The sequence below is a fragment of the Pan paniscus genome, chromosome 5, assembly GCF_029289425.2.
Source record: "Pan paniscus chromosome 5, NHGRI_mPanPan1-v2.0_pri, whole genome shotgun sequence".
Classification (NCBI taxonomy): domain Eukaryota; kingdom Metazoa; phylum Chordata; class Mammalia; order Primates; family Hominidae; genus Pan; species Pan paniscus.
Window position 1 is genome coordinate 51,522,124 of NC_073254.2, and position 13,054 is coordinate 51,535,177.

Consider the following 13,054-nt stretch of genomic DNA (forward strand, 5'->3'; position numbering starts at 1 on the left):
GTCAATCAGAGCTAATCAGTATGAGTCTATTTCTTTTTCTTGTCTATGTGTCTGCCTCGTGCATACCGTGGTATCCACTTGACATCGTAGCATAAGCGTTGTCCTTTGATGTTAAAACTCTCAGAAACAGCCGGGCGCGGTGGCTCACACCTGTAATCCCAGAACTTTGGGAGGCCGAGGCGGGTGGATCACGAGGTCAGGAGATGGAGACCATCCTGACTACCACGGTGAAACCCCATCTCTACTAAAAAAATACAAAAAAACTAGCCAGGCGTGGTGGCGGGCGCCTGTAGTCCCCGCTACTCGGGAGGCTGAGGCAGGAGAATGGCTTGAACCCGGGAGGCAGAGCTTGCAGTGAGCCAAGATCCACTGCACTCCAGCCTGGGCGACGGAGTGAGACTCCGTCTCAAAAAAAAAAAAAAAAAAAAAAAAAACTCTCAGAAACGTGAATTTAAGGACAGCACAACAATCCAGTACAACAAGGTGCCAGACTATATCTGCTTGACTTAAACACTCCCTACTGTTGGACATGCAGGCTGTGTATTTATTTATTTGGTGATTCTAAATAATCCCCTGTGAAGGGTTTGATCCATCAGTGCTGCCTGCATTTCAGATGGCTTCCCCAGCAGAACTTCCTTGAAAGGGATTCACTGGGTCAAAGGGCATGAGAGTTTAAAAGTCCTGATACATATGGACAAAATACTTTCCAAAAATATGCCGGCTGACGGTCCCACCTAGGGTGGGAGGGAGATGACAGCCTGCTCAGCTCAACTCACATAAAACCCTGCTTAGCCCAATTCCTGACATCTGAGATTAAACGAGGTGGCCCAAGCCCCCCAGCAGGGAAGAAGGGCCCAACTCTGTCCAAACTCCACATTGGTCAACCTGCAGAGTGCCATGTCCCACGTCACACTCCAGGTAGAAGATGTGGCACCTCAGGCCAAGCATGACCTGGGCAGAGCTGCCCTCCCGCTCTTGGAGCCAGGATTGTTCTTCAGCCCTCACTTTCTTTCATACCTCATGTCCAGGATGTCTGCAAGTACATTTGGGGCTACCTTCAAAACATCCCCAGCTGGGCATGGTGGTGCACACCTGTAGTCCCAGCTACTCAGGAGGCTGAGGAGGGAGGATCGCTTGAACCCAGGAGTTCAAGGCTGCAGTGAGCTATGATCATGCACTGCACTCCAACCTGGGCAACGGAGTGAGACTTCACCTGTAAAAAATGAATTAATTTAAAAAACTCCACATCCTGAATGTGACCACAGCTCCTCTCTCCACCACTACCCTGGCCCACCTCTCACCTGGTTACCTCAGTAGCCCCCTCTTTGACTCTCTGCCTCCCCGTCACTTGCCCCCTTAGAGTCTGTTCTCCATAGCAGCCAGAGAGATCCTTTCAAAACCTAGGTTACATCAGCTCAGCCATGAGCTCACAACCCTCCAGTGGCTCGTTCACGTGGGGTAAAAGCAAAGCCCTCACTATGACCCGCAAAGCCTTTAGGACCTGTGCCTCCCGCACTCCCATCACCTCCCTCACCTAACATCCTGCCACTCCCCTGCACCCACTCAGCTCCCTGGTGCTCCTCAGAACACCTCCAAGTGCATTCCTGCCTCAGGGCCTTTGCACTTGCCGTTACTCCTGCCTGGCATATTTCCTCAGGTACCCACAGGGCTCCTCTCCTCAACTGTCATCTCAAAACAATCATAAGCAAACAGGATCTGCTTTGGGAAGGCCCTCCCTGATCAGCCCATCTGAAGAAGCGCCCTGGCCCCTCTCTCTTCCCTCACCCTGCATCGTGCTCCCTTACTCTGCGATTATTCTCTGCCCTCTCTAGTAGTAGAAAGCCTCCACAGGGCTGCACTCTGTCTGTCTCGTTCACTGCTGCAACCCTGGCACCTGCTGTGCCGCCTGGCTCCCAGTTGGTGTTCCACTGTACATCTGCTGAATGTTGACTTGAATGGGAGATTGCACTGTCTGGGTATGTGCGTGTGGCTTCCCCTGCCTGGGTGATACCTTACTGTCTCTAAGGTCCCCAGCTCGCAGATACTGCCTGGCATTTAGTAAGTAGCCAGGTTGGATTCGCTGTACAAATGGACACATGAAGAGAGGAAGGAACTCACAGCAAGGCAGGAGAGACCACTGCATGGGGGTCAGGAAACTGGAATTCCAGATAAACCCCTGCCACTCACCATCATTAGGCCTTGGGCAAGTCACTTCACCTCTTTGAACCTTAGTTTTTCACCCATAACATGGGCATGGTGACCCCTGTGCTGTTGGCCTCACAGGGCTGTTGTGAGGATTACATGACAAAGACAAAGCAAGGCACAGGGACAGCCCTGCTCAAGCTGCAGCTCTCCCATGAGGCTCCACCTGACACCTCACCTTGCCAGGCCAACCAGTCCTTTCTCTGAGCCCCCGAGGAGCCCCCTCCAGCGCCTCATAGATTGTGTGTGTGTGTGTGTGTGTGTGTGTGTGTGTGTGTGTGTGTGGGCCCTGCTGGTGCTTTTATGGAAGCTATATTTTTATGACTACCCTCCCCAAACTGTGCACCCCTTGAGATGGGGCCCTGCCCCACCATCTTTGCGTCCGTTGGTCTTACCCTGTGCCTGGCAGCTAGGAGTGCTCCTGGGACATCTGATGACTGGCCAAGTACATTTGTTGAAAGCTACGGATGTATGAGTATGATGTGAGTAACTACAGGTGGCGACTTTAGGCCTGCACAGATGGCTGGGGTGAGGCAATTCAGCAAGGGGCTATTTGGGTTCTGGGGCAGGAGGGCCAGGTGGGGCCTCAAGTGCCCCCCCGGCCCCCCCGCCGAGAGGAAGGGAGGGGGGTGGTGCTGGACTGGCCAAGTTCACTGTAGGCCAAGGGCTGGACAGCTTCCTCCCCAGACATGGGCCACATCGGCCACATCTTCTGAGCTGCGGGGTGGAGGCCTGGCTGCCCACCTGCATTCCTCACTCTGCGTACCCATGATCTCATCCCGGCCCTCAGCCACCCACAGGGCAGGAGGCTTTGCCCCATTGTGCAGATGAGACAGCCATGCCCTGCCCTGGGATGGTCATTTGGCCTGGGCTCAGGGCACTCTAGTGGGCCCCAGGCTCCGGCGGGGTGAGTGGAATGTGGTCACGGAGGCCACCCCACGCTGTCTTGTTGGGTTTAATGAGCCCCATTGGTCTGTCCATACCCTGAATAAGCTCTGGTCTACCGACCCTCCTATGGGCTGCTGGGGCAGGGGAGGTCCCAGGGTTTTCCAGATTCAGCTGTCCTCCCTCTGCAGTCTCAGGGACCCAGACAGGGCTGGCTGACAAACAGGTCCTGCCCGGGACGGGCGTGGGGCTGAGCGAGCGAAACTCCTTTTAGGAAGGAAATCTCGGCCAGGTTGAGAAACCAGCGTCTTGCCAAGGCCTAGGGGGTGGGGGAGCCCAGGTGAGCCGACTCAGTCCTCAGGAATGGGTGGGGTCTCCAGGAGAGGCGGGCACTTCCTCCGCCCCAGCCCAGGGTCCTGTTCAATCCTTATTGAGGAGTTTCCTGGCGACAGGCAGTGACCTGTCGGCTGCCTGTGTGGGAAGCCGCTTGGCGTGGCCCTCCCCATCTCATTAGTGGTGATTCACCCGGACTCACCTGGCTGTCAGGGACCTGTCCCACTGCCCGCTGGAACCAGCTCAGCCGGCACCCTCTGAGGGGCAGAGACCTCGTTCCCTCAGCTCCCCGTCCTCCATGGTGTCCAGGGCAGAGTGTACCAGGCACACAGTCAGAGCTCACAATTCATTCATTTGACTAACAAATATTTACTGAGCACCTACTGTATGCCAGACACTGGGCGAGGTGCTGGGGCTACAGAGTGAACCAGGCAGACCCAAATCCCTGCCCTCTTGGAACTCACATTCTTGTGGGAAAAGTCAGACAGTAAACAAATAAATAAGTGAATCACATAAGCTGCAGAAGATGGTGAGTGCTGTGGAGAAAAATAAAGGCAGGAAGAGTGTGAGATGGGGGCCATGCCTTTAAATAGGGTGTTCAGGGTGGGCCTTTCTGAGAATGTGGTATTTGAGCAAAATCTGATGAAGGTGGAGGTAAAGAAGTGAGCTGTGCAAATAAGGGAGAAATAAACTGTACCAGGAAACAGCGAGTGCAAAGGCCCTGGGGTGGGAGTGGGAGTCAGGGTGGTTTCAGGAACAGCCAGGAGACACGTAGCTGAAACAAGCTGGCAACAGGGCAGATAGCGGAAGACGGGGTCAGAGAGGTGGAGGTGGTGCAGACTTGTGGGGTCTTATAGGCCTTTGTAGGAACTTTGGCTTTTTCTCAGTTGATTTCTGTCAAAATGCTCCCAAATCCCCCAGTTGAACCTGAGACCAGCGCCTCAGTCTTCTTCCGCCCGGCTTGGAGCTTGGAGAGATAACTCAAGGGTCAGGGGTGTTTTCACTGGGAGGCTACCTTCTAGCAGGGTCTGGGTGGATAAGTTTGCTGGGCAGGGGTGAGGTGCCCGTGGAGCACATGTGAAGAGGAGGAAGACTGTTCAGGACACAAGTACTTGCTGCAGGGGGATTTGGTGGGAAGAGGAGCAGAAAGGAGCTAAGCTGAAAGAGAAAGGTGAGGCCCGTTCTGTAGGAGCCAGCCTCACTCAACTGTCCTTCCAGCCTCAGCTGGGATTGTGCCCCAGCTGACACTCCATGCTCCAACCTCTCTCTTTAGTCTGGGTCTTTGCACTGCTCTTCCTTCTGCCTGGAAATCCTCACTGTCCTTTGCCTGGTAAATTCCCATGCATCCTGGCGGTCTTGGCTTAGATATTACGAAGTGGTCCCTTAGGTCCCAGAGCAAGGGCTCCTCCCATGGGCCCAGAACGCCCCCCACTGAAGCATGTTTCACATCGTATCATAACTGCCCACCGTGGGGTCTTGCTTCTCTGTGAGACCATGGCCTCCACAAGGGCTTGGACCATGTTGGGGTTTGCCTAGAACAGAGGCTGCCACAGGTGCGAGCAAACACGCACTAGGATTTGGATCCCTCAGATGCTTCCAAGCAGAGTAACAAGATCAGACTCACATTTTAGAAAGATGACTCTGACTCCAGTGTCTATGTTGGGGAGTGGGCGGGGCTGGAGATGGGCAACAGCTTAGAGGCTATTGCAATAGTCCAAGCAGATGCAAGGAAGGATAGAACCAGCGAGTCAGCTGCTGGGAGCAAGAGGAGGAGCACGATCTGGGAGAAGTTTTCGGAAGAGACATCAACAGGACCTGGTGACCACTGGCCCTGGGGATAGTGAGAAGGGAGTGGAGGGTGGGTCCAGCTTTCCCTCTGTTATTTCGTGTCCTTCCTCCTGTCTTGCCGGTGAACAGATACGACTTCCTAAGGCACAATATAGTGCAGCGGTTATGAGCACAGGCTTTGGAGCCCAACTCTGGGTTCGGCTCTCCTCTCCACTACATACTTGCTGGGTAAGATTGGGACAGATTTACTCAACCTCTCTGTCCCTCAGTTTACCCGTCTGTAAGGCAAGGATGGTAACTGAGATTTAATTACTGCATTTCATGGATTCTAAGATGATTAAAATTGATCTGCATTTTAACATTTCTGAAATCAGGGTGAGTCTGAAAATCAATGGCATGTCAAGGATTAATCGGCAGCATCGTTTAGTGGTACACAAATAACGCGATGTCTAATGATTGATGGAACTGTAGATTTGATGAAACACAAAAATACACGGAGAGACCAGTACCTGGCATGTCGTAAGGGGTGAATAAACATTAGCTGTTATTATTATTGTCATAATTTGTTTTCTGGAGAATTGTTTGCATACAAGGTAACAAATGCCCAATCAGATTAAGAGACAAATATAATTAGGAGCTAAAAGAGAAAAGAAAGCCGGGTGCGGTGGCTCACGCCTATAATCCCAGCACTTTGGGAAGCCAAGGTGGGTTGATCACTTGAGGCCAGGAGTTTGAGACCAGCCTGGGCAACATGGTGAAACCGTGTCTCTACCAAAAATAAAAAAAATTAGCCAGTCTCATAACCTGGTCTCAAAATAAATAAATAAATTAATTAATTAATTAATTAAAAATTTTAAAAAGAGAGAGAAAAGAAGCTAATTCATAAATAGATACAAAGCCTTAAAATTTTTAGTAATCTCCCCCCAAAAAATTCCCAAAGCCTAATGCTTCCCCTGAAAGGTCCTATAGAATTCTGCCAAAGTTCCAGAGAAAACTTTAGAAATTCCTCCTTTACAAAGGGGACCAGAACTTCTGGCTCCCTGACCGGCAGGGGGAACCAGGGCATGTCCCTGGATGACTTTGGGGGTGTTCCCTGTGTCCTTGTGAATTTCCCTGAGTCACCATTACTCACTGCCCACAATCAGGGCTCTGCTACCTTCCAACCAGGAGAGCAACAACACCCGGGGATCAAGGGCCATCCTCAAACAAAAGTGTGATTATAACGCGTTCCGCACGGGCTATAAACCGTCCCCAGCTCCGGAGAGCAGGGTGACCCTCACCAGCGTCTTATTTCTGGCCTCCTGGGTTGTGTTCCTGCCTACTGACTTGGCAAATCCTAGGCGACTCGCCTTGTTTTCTCTCCTCACTTAAATACATGTCTGGAAAAAGCTTCCACCCCCACAGACCCTGCTGTGTGCGGAGAGGGTGGCAGGCCCGGAGGAGGAGGAGAGACAGGGCGGCTGACTCGCAGAGCCTCCTGCTCCCTGTGGAGAAGACTTGGCCCAGGAAGGCACCCCTAGGCCCAGCTACTGGGGGAAGCAACACTTCCCGGCTCCTGCGCTTCTTCGGGCTCAGCCAGGACCCTCAGCACAGCTCTTATTCTCTCCTGCTGCTGTCTGCATTGACAGGGGACCGTCTTGGCTACCCCCACCCTGTCAGGCTCACACACCAGGGCCTGGTGACAGGGGCACCCTCGACCTCCCAGGCTCAAGTGACCCTCCCACCTCAGCCTCCCGAGTAGCCGGGACCACAGGTGCACATGGCCACGCCTGGTAAATTTTTGTAATTTTTGTAGAGAAGGGGTTTCACCATGTGGGCCAAGCTGATCTCAAACTTCTGGGCTCAAACATTCCTCCTGCCTTGGCCTCCCCAAGTGCTGGGATTATAGGCGGGCATCTCCATTTCCTTTTCACAGCTGAGGAAACTAGGCCCAGTAATAGAAACTGATTTACAAGAATCGGAGTGCTCCCTCTCATTGACAGAAAGGAAATGGGCTTTCAACGTGAGTGCTCCATTTCCTCAAATTGAGCATAAGTTCCTTGGCAACAAGCCATACTCATCTTACATTTCTTGACTTGCTGGAAGCATTAAGCACAATGCTGGGCACATGCAGTTAGTGGGTATCAAACACTTAAGAACTAGTTGATTTGAAGTAAATAAATAGGCCATAAATAGGCCAGGCGAGGTGGCTCACGCCTGTAATCCCAGCACTTTGGGAGGCCAAGGCAGGCAGACCTCCTGAGGTCAGGAGTTCAAGACCAGCCTAGCCAACATGGTGAAATCCTGTCTCTACTAAAAATACAAAAAATTAGCCGGGCGAGTTAGCAGGTGCCTGTAGTCCCAGCTACTCGGGAGAATTGCTTGAACCTGAGAGTCGGAGGTTGCAGTGAGCCAAGATCACGCCATTGCGCTCCAGCCTCGGCAACAAGAGCGAAATTCTGTCTCAAATAAATAAATAAATAAATAAATAAATATTAATTTAAAATAAATAAATAAAACAACTTTTCAAATAACCATGATGAATTTTCACAGAAAATATCATTTAAGCACTTTCAGCTCATAAAGCATTTCCACATACATTAGCCTATGTGCTCCTGATGGAGTAACTGGATAAAAGAGATCATTATCGGCCGGGTGCAGTGGCTCACGCCTGTAATCCTAGCACTTTGGGAGGCCGAGGCAGGCGGATTACCTGAGGTTGGGAGTTTGAAACCAGCCTGACCAACATGGAGAAACCCCTTCTCTACTAAAAATAAAAAAACAGCCAGGCGTGGTGGCGCGTGCCTGTAATCCCAGCTACTCAGGAGGCTGAGGCAGGAGAACCGCTGGAACCCGGGAGGCAGAGTCTGCAGTGAGCCAGTTAGACTGCAGCCTGGGCAACAAGAATGAAACTCCATCTCAAAAAAAAAAAAGATCATTATCATATCTATTTTACAGATGAGGAAGCGCAGCACAGGGGATGTGTTTAAGGTCATGCAGCTGGGATTACAATTCCTGCAGGCACGACTTAACAGGTGTCTCAGGACACCAAAGTCTGTGTTGCCTTTGCAGGTGGCCTGGTAAATTGGGGCTGGGCACCCTATCTCACTCTTGGTTCTCTGTTAATCTTGTGCTGTGTTCACCTGCTGCTGAGACGGCAAGTCTCGATCATCGCAGCCAAATAAACTCCAGACGGTCCTGAAGGCTGCAGGCGCCTTTCTTGAGATTGCAGTTGCTGCAATGAATACTCAGCCAAACACCATGTGCCAGTGAGTGTCACGTGGGGGCATTTCCAGCCCCAGGAAAGGGCTGGTCAGGAGGGTCAGGCCAGAGTCCAGCTAAGCAGAAAGGCCTGGCAGCTGGCACCACGCAGGGAGGCACAGACAGGGTCAGGCTGGGGGACACAGGGCCATGCTGTCTACAGGAGCCGACCAGGTCTGCTGTCCAAGTGGTTAGAGATACATTAGGCCAGAGGGGCTGGAGTGGGCCAGGCAGGGGACCAAGGCTGATTGCTCTCTGCCCTGTTACTCACCCTTGCCCAAGTGGGCCTGAAGATTCTGGCCTAGAGTGAAGGTGGTCAGTGGCCTGCAGACAGCGCAGCAGGATGGCCCAACCACATCTCTTTGGCCCTTTCATTATGACATTTTTACCCCGATTGCAAAAGTATCTTGTGTTCACAATAGACAAACTGAGGACTACCAAAAAACCCCACATATGCACGAAATAGAAATCACCCATAGTGCTGTCTTTTTTTATTTTCTGCCCCCGAGATGAAGTTTCACACTGTCGCCTGGGCTGGAGTGCAATAGCTTGATCTCGGCTCACTGTAACCTCTGCCTCCTGGGTTCAAGCAATTCTCCTGCCTCAGCCTCCTGAGTAGCTGAGATTACAGACGTGCACCACCACGCCTGGCTAATTTTTGTATTTTTAGTAGAGATGGAGGGGGTTTCACCATGTTGGCCAGGCTGGTCTCGAACCCCTGACCTCAGGATCTGCCCGCCTTGGCCTCCCAAAGTGCTGGGATTACAGGCGTGAGCCACTGCGCCCGGCCTAGGGCTGTCTCTTTTTAACTGTATAAAGTACAAAAGTTGAAAAGTAAATGCTCCTGTCTCCTCCCTCTCATCTCTTCCCTCTCCATCCGAGGTCATAACGGTAGCAGTTACTAAGATGCCGTCTCTCTTCTTCTCTTCCCTTTGGAAGGAGTGGTGCAGGGTTTTCCCAAGAGGGGAAACAAAACTCAGTCACTGTTTTGATCAAAAACATAAATGTCCATTTCACTCTCATTCTTTTTAAGTATGAAACATGTTGGTAACAAGGCACTCTGGGGAGTTTCCTGGCTCCACCCACTCGGGACACTTTTACTGGCTCCACTCTGGCCACCCTTACAATCTCCCTTCAGCAGGACCAGAGAAGGAGGCCTCTGGGGTTTGATTTCAAAGCAACCAGGAGGCTTTGCCGCCCTCCAGCCGCCTTTTCATCAGATCACCGATACCCAAAATTCCACCATTAGACATCATTCCTTCAACAGAAAACTTTGTTTTCCCTGAAAATACATGGAAATTGTGAATCCTTTAAGATTATGGGAAGTCAGGTACAGTGGCTCACATCTGTAATCCCAGCACTTTGGGAGGCTGAGGTGGGCAGAACACCTGAGGTCGGGAGTTGGATACCAGCCTGGCCAACATGGCAAAACCCCATCTCTACTAAAAATACAAAAATTAGCTGAGCATGGTGGTGTGCACCTGTAATCGCAGCTACTCAGGAGGCTGAGGCAGGAGAATCCCTTGAATCTAGGAGGCAGAGGTTGCAGTGAGCCAAGATCATGCCATTGCACTCCAGCCTGGGTGACAAGAACAAAACTCCGTCTCAAGAAAAAAAAAAAGAGTATGGGATAGTAAAAAAATACATTGTAATTTTCTTTCCAGAGGACATGGTTTGGATTTTTTAAAAGATTATGATATTTATGGGTGTTGTTTTCCTGATTATAAAAGTAACACATTTCATGTAGAAAATGTGGAAAAAAGAGAAAAGCATAAATAAAAAAACAAAAATAATACTTGCTTATAAAATATCACCCAGAAGACAGGTATGGTGGTGCACACCTATAGTCCCAACTACTCAGGAGGCTGAAGCAGGATCACTTGAGCCCAAGAGTTCGAGGCCAGCCTGGGCAATATAGCAAGACATTATCTCTACAAAAAAAAAGTGTTAAAAATATATTCATTAATTTTTAGTAGAGACAAGGTCTCACTATGTTGCCCAGGCTGGTCTCAAACTCCTAGCCTCAAACAATCCTCCCACCTCAACCACCCAAAGTGCTGGGATTATAGGCGTGTGCCACCACACCTAGCCAAAAAAATGTTTTATTTTATTTATTTATTTATTTTGAGATGGAGTTTCACTCTTGTTGCCCAGGCTGGAGTACAATGGTGCAATCTCAGCTCACCGCAACCTCTGACTCCCGGGTTCAAGTGATTCTCCTGCCTCAGCCTCCCGAGTAGCTGGGATTACAGGCCTGTGTCACCGTGCCCGCTAATTTAGTACTTTTAGTAGAGATGGGGTTTCTCCATGTTGGTCAGGCTGGTCTCAAACTCCCAACCTCAGGTGATCCACCCCCCTCGGCCTCCCAAAATGCTGGGATTATAGGCATGAGCCACCACATCTGGCCCCCAAAAATTTTTTAATTAAAAAAAAAATCGGCTGGGTGCGGTGGCTCACGCCTGTCATCCCAGCACTTTGGGAGGCTTAGGTGGGTGGATCACGAGGTCAGGAGATCCAGACCATCCTGGCTAACACGGTGAAACCCCGTTTCTACCAAAAAATACAAAAAATTAGCCGGGCATGGTGGCGGGCACCTGTAGTCCCAGCTACTCGGGAGGCTGAGGCAGGAGAATGGCGTGAACCCAGGAGGCAGAGCTTGCAGTGAGCTGAGATCACGCCACTGCACTCTAGCCTGGGTGACAGAGAGAGACTCCGTCTCAAAAAAAAAAAAAAATCACCCAGAGATAACCACAACTATCATATTGATATAAAATTTTCCAGTCTTTTTCTATGTAAATTATGTACAGTGTATAAATGTAGGTACACAGACACATTCCTATTTACACATATTAATGATGCCGAAATGACGCTTTCCTTTATTATTGTACCATGTCATTAAATGTTCTTTGCTCATATAGTTTTAATGTATACAAGAGGTCTTCAAAAAGTTAATAAAAAATGTGTATTATGAAAAAACCTGCATGAATTTCAATTTTTCTTTTGCACCAAAATAAAGTCATACTAAAGTTATAACATGGCCAAAGAAGATCTAGTTTTAGGCAGCAGGGCACAGTGGCTTACACCCATAATCCCAACACTTTGGGAGGTCAAGGAGGGTGGGTCACTTAAGCCCAGGAGTTCGAGACCAGTCTGGGCAATATAAGGAGACCCACATTTCTTCATAAAATTTAAAAATTAGCCAAGCATGGTGGTGTTCACCTGTGGTCCCAGCTACTTGGAAGGCTGAGGTAGGAGGATCACTTGAGTCCAGGAGGTCGAGGCTGCAGTGAGCCATGATCGTGCCACTGCACTACAGCCTGGGTGACAAAGTGAGGCCCTGTCTCAAAAACAGAAAAACAGAAACAAAAACAAAAAACTGGTTTTAGGCACTAAGAAAAATAAGATCTCAGTTTGAAAAGAGCTCCTTTCAGAGCAACAAGAATTCGGCTAAAATTGAAGCAAGAACACATGTCACATTTATGGTAAAGCTTGGGTGGAAGAATGGTGAAATCACTGATGCTTTACAATAAGTATATGGGGAAAATGCCCCCCCAAATCAGCAGTTTATTATACAAGTGGATAATTTATTTTTCTTTCTTTTTTTCTTTTTTTGAGATGGAGTCTCGCTCTGTCACCCAGGCTGGAGTGCAAGGGCATGATCTCGGCTCACCACAACCTCTGCCTCCCAGGTTCAAGTGATTCTCCTGCCTCAGCCTCCCGAGTAGCTGGGATTACAGGCGCCCACAACCACGCCCATCTAATTTTTGTATTTTTAATAGAGACGGGATTTCTTTTTCTTTTTTTTTTTTTGAGACGGAGTCTCACTCTGTCACCCAGGCTGGAGTGCAGTGGCGTGATCTCGGCTCACTGCAAACTCCGCCTCCCGGGTTCACGCCATTCTCCTGCCTCAGCCTCCCGAGTAGCTGGGACTACAGGCGCACGTCACCACACCCGGCTAATTTTTTGTATTTTAAAGAATTAGATGAGATGGGGTTTCACCGTGTTAGCCAGGCTGGTCTCGATCTCCTGACCTTGTGATCCGCCCGCCTGGGCCTCCCAAAGTGCTGGGATTACAGGTGTGAGCCACCACACCTGGACTTTTTTTTTTTTTGAGACGGAGTCTTGCTCTGTCGCCCAGGCTGGAGTGCAATGGTGCGATTTCGGCTCACTGCAACCTCCACTTCCCGGGTTCAAGCGATTCTCCTGCCTCAGCCTCCCAAGTAGCTGGGGCTACAGGAACGCACCAGGACATCTGGCTAATTTTTGTATTTTTAGTAGAGAGGGGGTTTCACCATGTTCGCCAGGTTGGTCTTGAACTCCTGACCTCGAGATCCGCCCACCTCGGCCTCCCAAAGTGCCGGGATTACAGGTATGAGCCACCGTGCCTGGCCAACTCATTTTAATAAGGAACAAAACAAGATTGATGGAACCTGCAGCAGCAGCCCATCTAGAGCAATTTGTGAAGAATTAATCTTGTGCACGCCCTAATTGAAAAGAACCAATGATTTACAGCAGAAACAACAACCAACACCATAGACATCTCAACTGGTTCACCTTACACAGTTCTGACTAAAAAATCAAAGTTGAGCAAACTTCCTACTCCGAA